This window comes from Uranotaenia lowii, chromosome 3 (assembly GCF_029784155.1).
Source record: "Uranotaenia lowii strain MFRU-FL chromosome 3, ASM2978415v1, whole genome shotgun sequence".
NCBI classification, from domain to species: domain Eukaryota; kingdom Metazoa; phylum Arthropoda; class Insecta; order Diptera; family Culicidae; genus Uranotaenia; species Uranotaenia lowii.
In genome coordinates, this window is record NC_073693.1 from 216,300,417 (window position 1) to 216,307,483 (window position 7,067).

The 7,067-nt window shown below is 34.4% G+C and overlaps 1 long non-coding RNA gene across 1 annotated transcript; it reads right to left on the reverse strand.

Annotated features, from left to right (window-relative positions):
• Positions 1-2,645: 2,645 nt before the first annotated feature.
• On the reverse strand, positions 2,646-3,412 carry LOC129750612 (uncharacterized). The gene is made up of 3 exons (XR_008738430.1): positions 3,265-3,412; positions 2,763-3,162; positions 2,646-2,672 (listed from the first exon to the last, which is right to left on the reverse strand). It is a non-coding gene; the product is annotated as an uncharacterized LOC129750612 (long non-coding RNA).
• Between the last annotated feature and the right edge of the window lie 3,655 nt (positions 3,413-7,067).

The following is a 7,067-nucleotide window of genomic DNA, read 5'->3' on the forward strand; positions in this document are numbered from 1 at the left end:
ACGGTAAATTTTCAGTTTAGAGGGGACGCTCATGCGCTTTACACTTCATTCACGGTAACTAGTTGGATACGTATCTGTTGAACGCTCGATGATGGAACCATATCGCTAGAACCGGAACGCGTTTCGTTCCAATAAAAGCAAACTCGAAACCGAGCACCTTTGGGTAGTCTGCCTGTCTCTACGGGTTAAAGGTACGAGTAACCTTAATGGCTCAGAAATACATAAACATGGAAAACTTCTCTGTTCAAAGGAAAACTCCGTCGGCAAGATTTGTCGACACCGATTAACGCTAAACGATAAACGATATAAAAAAAGTAATCAAGTAATAATTTCGTTACGAGAAAACTTTAAATTTACCGAGGGACAAATTCGACTACTTTTTTGAAAAATTTTTGAATCATCTTTTTTTTTATTTAGATTATCAATAGGTATTTAATTGAAATGTTATGACGAAATCAAAAGAAACAAACATTTTTAACAAGTTTTTCAACTTTTCTTTTTTCAGTATGCTTTTAAAAATGGTTAGACAACACAAGGTGGAGAAATCTGTCTTTGCGTGAACTCCCGACGAGTAAGGATGCTTGGTCTGGAGCAAATGGATGTCAGCTGGGCACGGAAACAGATTCAGTTCCACTCAAAATAAGACGAACACAATTCCTATAAATTAAAAATTTTGTTCTTTCACAGATCCCTGACGAAGAATGGCTAAATAATGCTTATGATGGGATTGAGCCTGTATTAGTGGACGTCGTACTCAACACTGCGAACTACCAGAGAATTTACCAAATTACGCTGCCTACGGACTTTGTTTTGTGCCTTGGTTCGCCCGCATCTTGAGTCAGCGGCAGTCCTCTAAGTTTACCCTCTCAGTACGTCGGCTTCGCCCGTGGACGATTCCGGAATCTCCTTTATATACTCATCGATGTTCTTGGTTGGAACTGGATATCCTTGCTGATCGATGATAATACTTGAAAGCGGCTTTCGTTGGAAAATTGCTGCTCGGAAGCATTGATGCACCAAACATTCTTGAGAGAATTGACTTCAACGTGATGCCTAGACAACTAAGAAGTCGTGAATTCCTTCGGCTTGTTTTTATCGTAAACTTTACGACCAGAACGAGCCTATCCGTGCAATGTGTGTAGTGTTTAATGATAAATTTAGCGAATTTGATTTCAATATGACCCCGGATCTGTTTGTGAACCGCTTACGAGCTTCAATGTTAAGATGATATCGTTTTATTGTAGTACTTGATGATTTTTTGATTTTATATTCTGATCCACTATATTTAATGTGTTATGTAAAATCCCTAAAACTAGTTTTAAATATCCTGACAAACTATTGTATCGTTCATTTATCGTATTTGCTACATTCATCGATGGGTTTTTATGCCTTGTGCTTTTCCCATCCCATCCATTTAGACATGTCGTTCGATGGATTAAAAATAAATCTACACACTATTAATTTTTTGGTGTAAATTTATGTCAAATTGGATGCACATAATCGAAGCATCACTTTTGACATAAAATTATACTGGCGAAAGACAGAAACGCTTGAAGACATAAATTTCCAGACATAAATTGAAGACATATTTGACATAATATTTTATCATCCGTGATGTAAAATTATGTCAAAATGAACGCACAAAAGCGAAGCATCTCTTTTGACATAAAATTATATCATTTCAGAAATCATATCCCGTCGTGCGAATTTCGGGTGATACGAGCTTTCTGAGACATTAGATTTAAAGGTGAAAATTTTCATGAACATAAATATGGCTATTAATTTTGATTCATATTTCTGTCCATGAAAATTTAATTTCTAAAATTTAATATCTTCAAAAGTTTGTATCACCCAAAGTTTGCACGACGGAATGAGATTTTCTGAAATGATATAAAAAGTATTAAAAGTATGGTTTCAAACTATGAATACTGAGTCATATTTATGTCCATGAAGCAGGCATTTTTATTCTAAGTTAACAGAAAACAGGTAAACAGGTATTTCTCTCCTGAACAATATTGTTTGTCATTTGAATAAAAATAATTAAATCAATGTTAAAAGATAATTCGTTTATTTAGTTAATCTACCAGCTATGGATAACATTTTACAATCGAAGGCGGATCGGATCTACTCGAATTTTGTTTTAAAACAACACCGAATGGGATCAGGAGTTTTCTCCTGCCTTATGAAGAAAAAACTCATTACTTCGGATTCTGTCTGGCGTACATTTTATCGAGTCCTTCCTAAACATGGCTTGCAATTTCAATTCCTGGTCTATGTACAGTGGCAGTGATTATTCCGTCCGTCCATTGAATAGTTCCCTCCTGTCAATGCCGAATAACTATCGGAAACGTTCGATTTTAATTGACCATCGTAAAAAAACGAGTGTGTCAATGCCATTATAAACCATTGAGGAACAAACTGATACTGCAGCTAGTAATTTCCATGTTTCGGCTCCAATGCAGAGAGTAAGAACAACAACATCGTATATCCTGGAGGTTGGCAAAACAAGACAGCTAAGTTTAATACCGGGCCTTTCCGAAAACACAATGCTCAATTTGCTGGAAAATATCATAATGTTATTATTAATGATAATGTGATAAAGAATTTTGATGCCAAACCTACCGCGACATAGTAAATGGCTGCAACGTTGGGGTCACATCAATCACATTTTTCTGAAAAATAAGGAAAAATATCCTAATTCTTCTTGAAGTGTCAATCGAAACAGTAGAAGGGATTAAGGAAGATAAATTTGATTGGCTTACCACTGGACGTTTGAAGCTCCGGTAGTAGTACCGAAAGTTTGTCATCTAGAATAACAAATTCCCTTAATTTTTGCAGTTACGGGTTCCAGTTTGTCAAACGATGTTTTAAATTGGGCTTGGTTCATAAGATCTGATGGTTCCGCAGCCTCAAATTGGACATTGGACCCAATACTTTCCCGAATGTGTGGTATAACAGTAGCTCTGACAACCAAACTGGAAATTTGGTACAAACCACTCGCACAATTTCTAGCCCATGGTAGCCGGGACCAACAACGTGGCTCATTTCGCTCATATAAGGTACTTCGTCGATGGCAATCAATTAGAGTAAGTTGGCAAGATTTGGGGGTGAATTTCGTCTGGACGACCATGACCAACTTTGGAAAATATTATCATTGGAACACTGAAAGCAAGAGTTCGATTTGTATATTTTAGATATTTAGTATAAATTATTATTAGTTCATTAAGGACACTTGGTGTCCAAATATTATTAACCATTTCTTACCTGATCCTCATTTGGGATATGTTGTTGGAATCCTGTTTTACGAACTCTGTGTGTCCCGGCGGCAATAGTAAAAAGAGAACTTGTACAGGCCACCAAAACGGCGAAAACCGGAACATTTTCTTTGACGAGTTGCTGTTTCACTCGCCCCTTTTTTACAGTCACCGTATTTGGTGCAAAACAGAAAACCGAAACCAAAACAAAATAAACTGCACGCTCCGATTTGCTACACAAAATTGAGTTTGATGGATGATCTCAACAGAGTTTAATTCTTTAAGTTATTCAAATTTAAGTAAGCAAATCAGGAGCGTGCAGTTTATTTTGTTTTGATATCGATTTTCTGTTTTGGGCGAAATGCTCCACAGATCAGCTTCAAAAAAGATGTTCCGGGTAGTTCCGGGTTTGGCCGATTTGGCCGTTTTTGTGGCCTCTACAAGTTTTGCCGGCTGTCAGTGGTTGTTCTGTGTCGGTGGACTATATAATGCGAAAAAATCTAATCCTTCCGGTTTTTGTAATGTGATCGATAAATTTCTGGAACTTCTCCTGTACCATCAGCCAGTGCACTTCCCAAGCACAGACTTGTTACTAGTACGGCGAATATTTAATCGGTACAGGTAATTTTCGGGAATTCGGTGCCGGCCGGGAATTATGATACAAGATGGAATGGTCAGCCTAAACAGATGTCAGCCACACAACGCCACTGCTATTGATCCTGGATTGTACTGATTATGCGCAAGGCAGCAGAGGAAGTGGTAAAATAGTGTCATTGCGGCTACGTTCTGCAGTCGTATTTACATGGATAGTCGCTGATTCTTCCAGAATTTGGCTACTATGAGAAAAACAGGTTAGTTGAGTTGTGATTTAAAAAATAGTTTTGGCTTATAAAATTCCTATTCTACAGGTTGTACACTTTCAACTGGAATCATACAGCTTGCCCAAAGTTTTCCACCTGTGCGTTGAAAAATTCGTAAATTGCGACTACAAACGTCGGTCATGGTCGAAATCAACGAGAATTTTTCTTGAATATAGCCAGCATCACTAAGCCCAATCAATTTTAGCACCACTGAAAGTACCATTTTGCAAATGAAAATTATTGTGGCCTTGTTGAAATTCCAACTAACAACTAAAAAAATTCGGTGGGCGATCGGTACAAATTAAAAGTTAAATTTTTACATGATTTGGATTACATTTGATGATACGAATCGCAGTAAGTTATTTATTAGTATTTCTGAGAATAAAATAGATGATCTTGAGAACAGTGGCAATTTATTTGCTAGTATAATGATTGAGACACCAAATTAAATTTCTAACTTCTTCAAAACTGAGATTTAGGAATCAGTTATACAGTTTGAAAATCTGATAACCTATAATCTGATTGCACCTGTTATTTCCGAAAGAAAACATTAAATAAACGAATCGAGCCTAGGCAATTCAATGCATCAAAGTTTTACAGTCCATTAATATTTATTAGAGCATCTTCAGTAAAAGTCGCCGACGATTAATCGCTAAGTGAATTGAGAAACGAATAGAGAACCATACAGGTTTGCTTTATAACTTACCTCAAAGTACTGAATGTTATTTTTAAGAATTTATAAATTTTCGATGTGTTTGGTTTGTTTATATCCACTTTTCATTTTTGGTAACCATCAGAGCAAACGTTTCTTTTTCTATATTTGAATTGTGATCTAGAACTTAAAACACACAAAAAAATAATAGTGTTTTTTGTACGCTACTAGGTATAAACTTTTTTTACTTACTCTTCGAAACCATGCCGAAACATGGCGATTCAATTGATTTTCCAATGCGTTTCAAATAACCCATGTTTTCGATGGATCGAAACTCATGCGACATAACGCATTCATGAAGTTTATTGCCCTCATGCACTCGTTTCACATTCAACAGCATTGATGTTGAAATAAATGGAAAACAAAATAGGTGTACCCTTTAAAAAACCTTAATTATCTAACAGAACTTTTTTGCGACTCTATTGTATTTCAGATGAAAGAACTTTGCCTAACGATGGTTTTTCAGTTAATACATTTAAAATTAAACGCCAGATGATGTAAAATTAGAGCAATATCGACAAAAGTAATGAAAAATAAATCCTTTTTGATTCAAATTTAGGTTTCTTCTTGTATTTTGTGAGTGTATGGGTTATTTAGATTCCAAGTGATGTAAAATTAAATATTTTTGGTTATTAGATCATCACAAACTTAGGTCTTTAAGCGTTTCTGGCTCGTGTAATTTTAGAAAATTTTTGGTGTGTATATAATCTATATTACACGTCCAAAAAAATTTATGCCTTATGTATATGAAAGCGGAAGTTAATGTCTTCATCATGAAGCCAAGAAATATTTTTTTAAAATTTTTTTTAATGAAAGGGTCACACAAAGTTAAAAACCCGATTTAATACACTTGACAGTGGATTGTAGCCTTTCTTACAGATTGTTAATTATGTTTGGATGCGTATGCAAGACACAATATACAAAATTCCTAATAAAAACCGGAAATCATATTAAAAAATACTATTTAAAAAAAAGGATGCCCACCCATGTGTTTCAAATGATTCAACGTTTATTCTGAGAAACCTCTGGAGTGCAGGATACGGGGATTTGCAAAAAATAGTTGGGTTGCATCATATTTGCATCTCACTTACTTTCAATCATGATACATATATCTATAAGTCATATTTGTGTCAGTTTTGTTGGCATATTTTCAAGTTGGTCAATTTTGTAAATTAAGTTTGAATCATTTTTGTCATTTTTGTCATTGTTATCCAATTTGTCAGATTTGTGAATATTGTCAATTAATGTAATTTTTGTTAATTTTGTTTGTATGTATGTATGTATGTATGTATGTATGGTAGCCACCTTGGGTGCACAGTCGTTCCGCAGTTGTGGCTAAGGCTTCATCAACAAATCACCGTAAGTTACCACATATCCATTCAATTACAGCTGGATGCGACGTTCAAAGGATGGATTCGTAAGTAGAGTAACTTACGATATCCGAAGGGTTAGGATCGATTGGTCTCGAGATGTTATTGCCGAATATTCAACTAACTCACTATGCAAGTCTCTGTAGTTCCCGTCCCCGTCCCCAAGATTTGTTTTTAGAAGAACGCGTCTATTGAAAATTTGGTCAGTTTTGTAAGATGTATTATTTTTGTAAAAAAAAATTAATTATGTTATTCTTGCGATTTTGTTCAGTTTTGTGAAATTTTGAAAATTTAACAGATTTTTATTTTTTTCTAAAATTTGCGAATTTGGTCAATTAAGTGAAATTTGTCATTTTCTAAATTTCGTCATTTTGGTTATGTTTGTCATTTTTTTTCCAAATTTGTCATGTTTGTCATTTTGGTTTAATTTGTCAAGTTTAAGAAATTTGTCAATTTTGTAAGTTAAGACATATTTATAATTTTATCATTCACTTAGAGAAAACTTGGCGTTGAAACCAAAACAAAATTGATTTTGATAAAAAAAAAAAGTTCTATTGAAACAAACTTCTTTTACTTTGAAATAATGTATGTAATGAGTTTGATTCTGAAGAAATAATTTTGGAACAAAGGGTTTATTCTTTAAACTAAACAAACCTTTAAATAAAAAACTAAAAAAACACCATTTAAATATCATCTGAACCGAAGATTTTCCTCTGTTAATTTGATTCAACTATTTTATAATAGATTTATTCGATTTTCTCATAGTTTAGATACAAATTCGTTTAAATTTGAGAGGTTTTCATAAAAATCAGGACAATTCGGAACATTTTATGCACCAATTCAAAAAACCAGGACAACTCGAGAGTTTAAA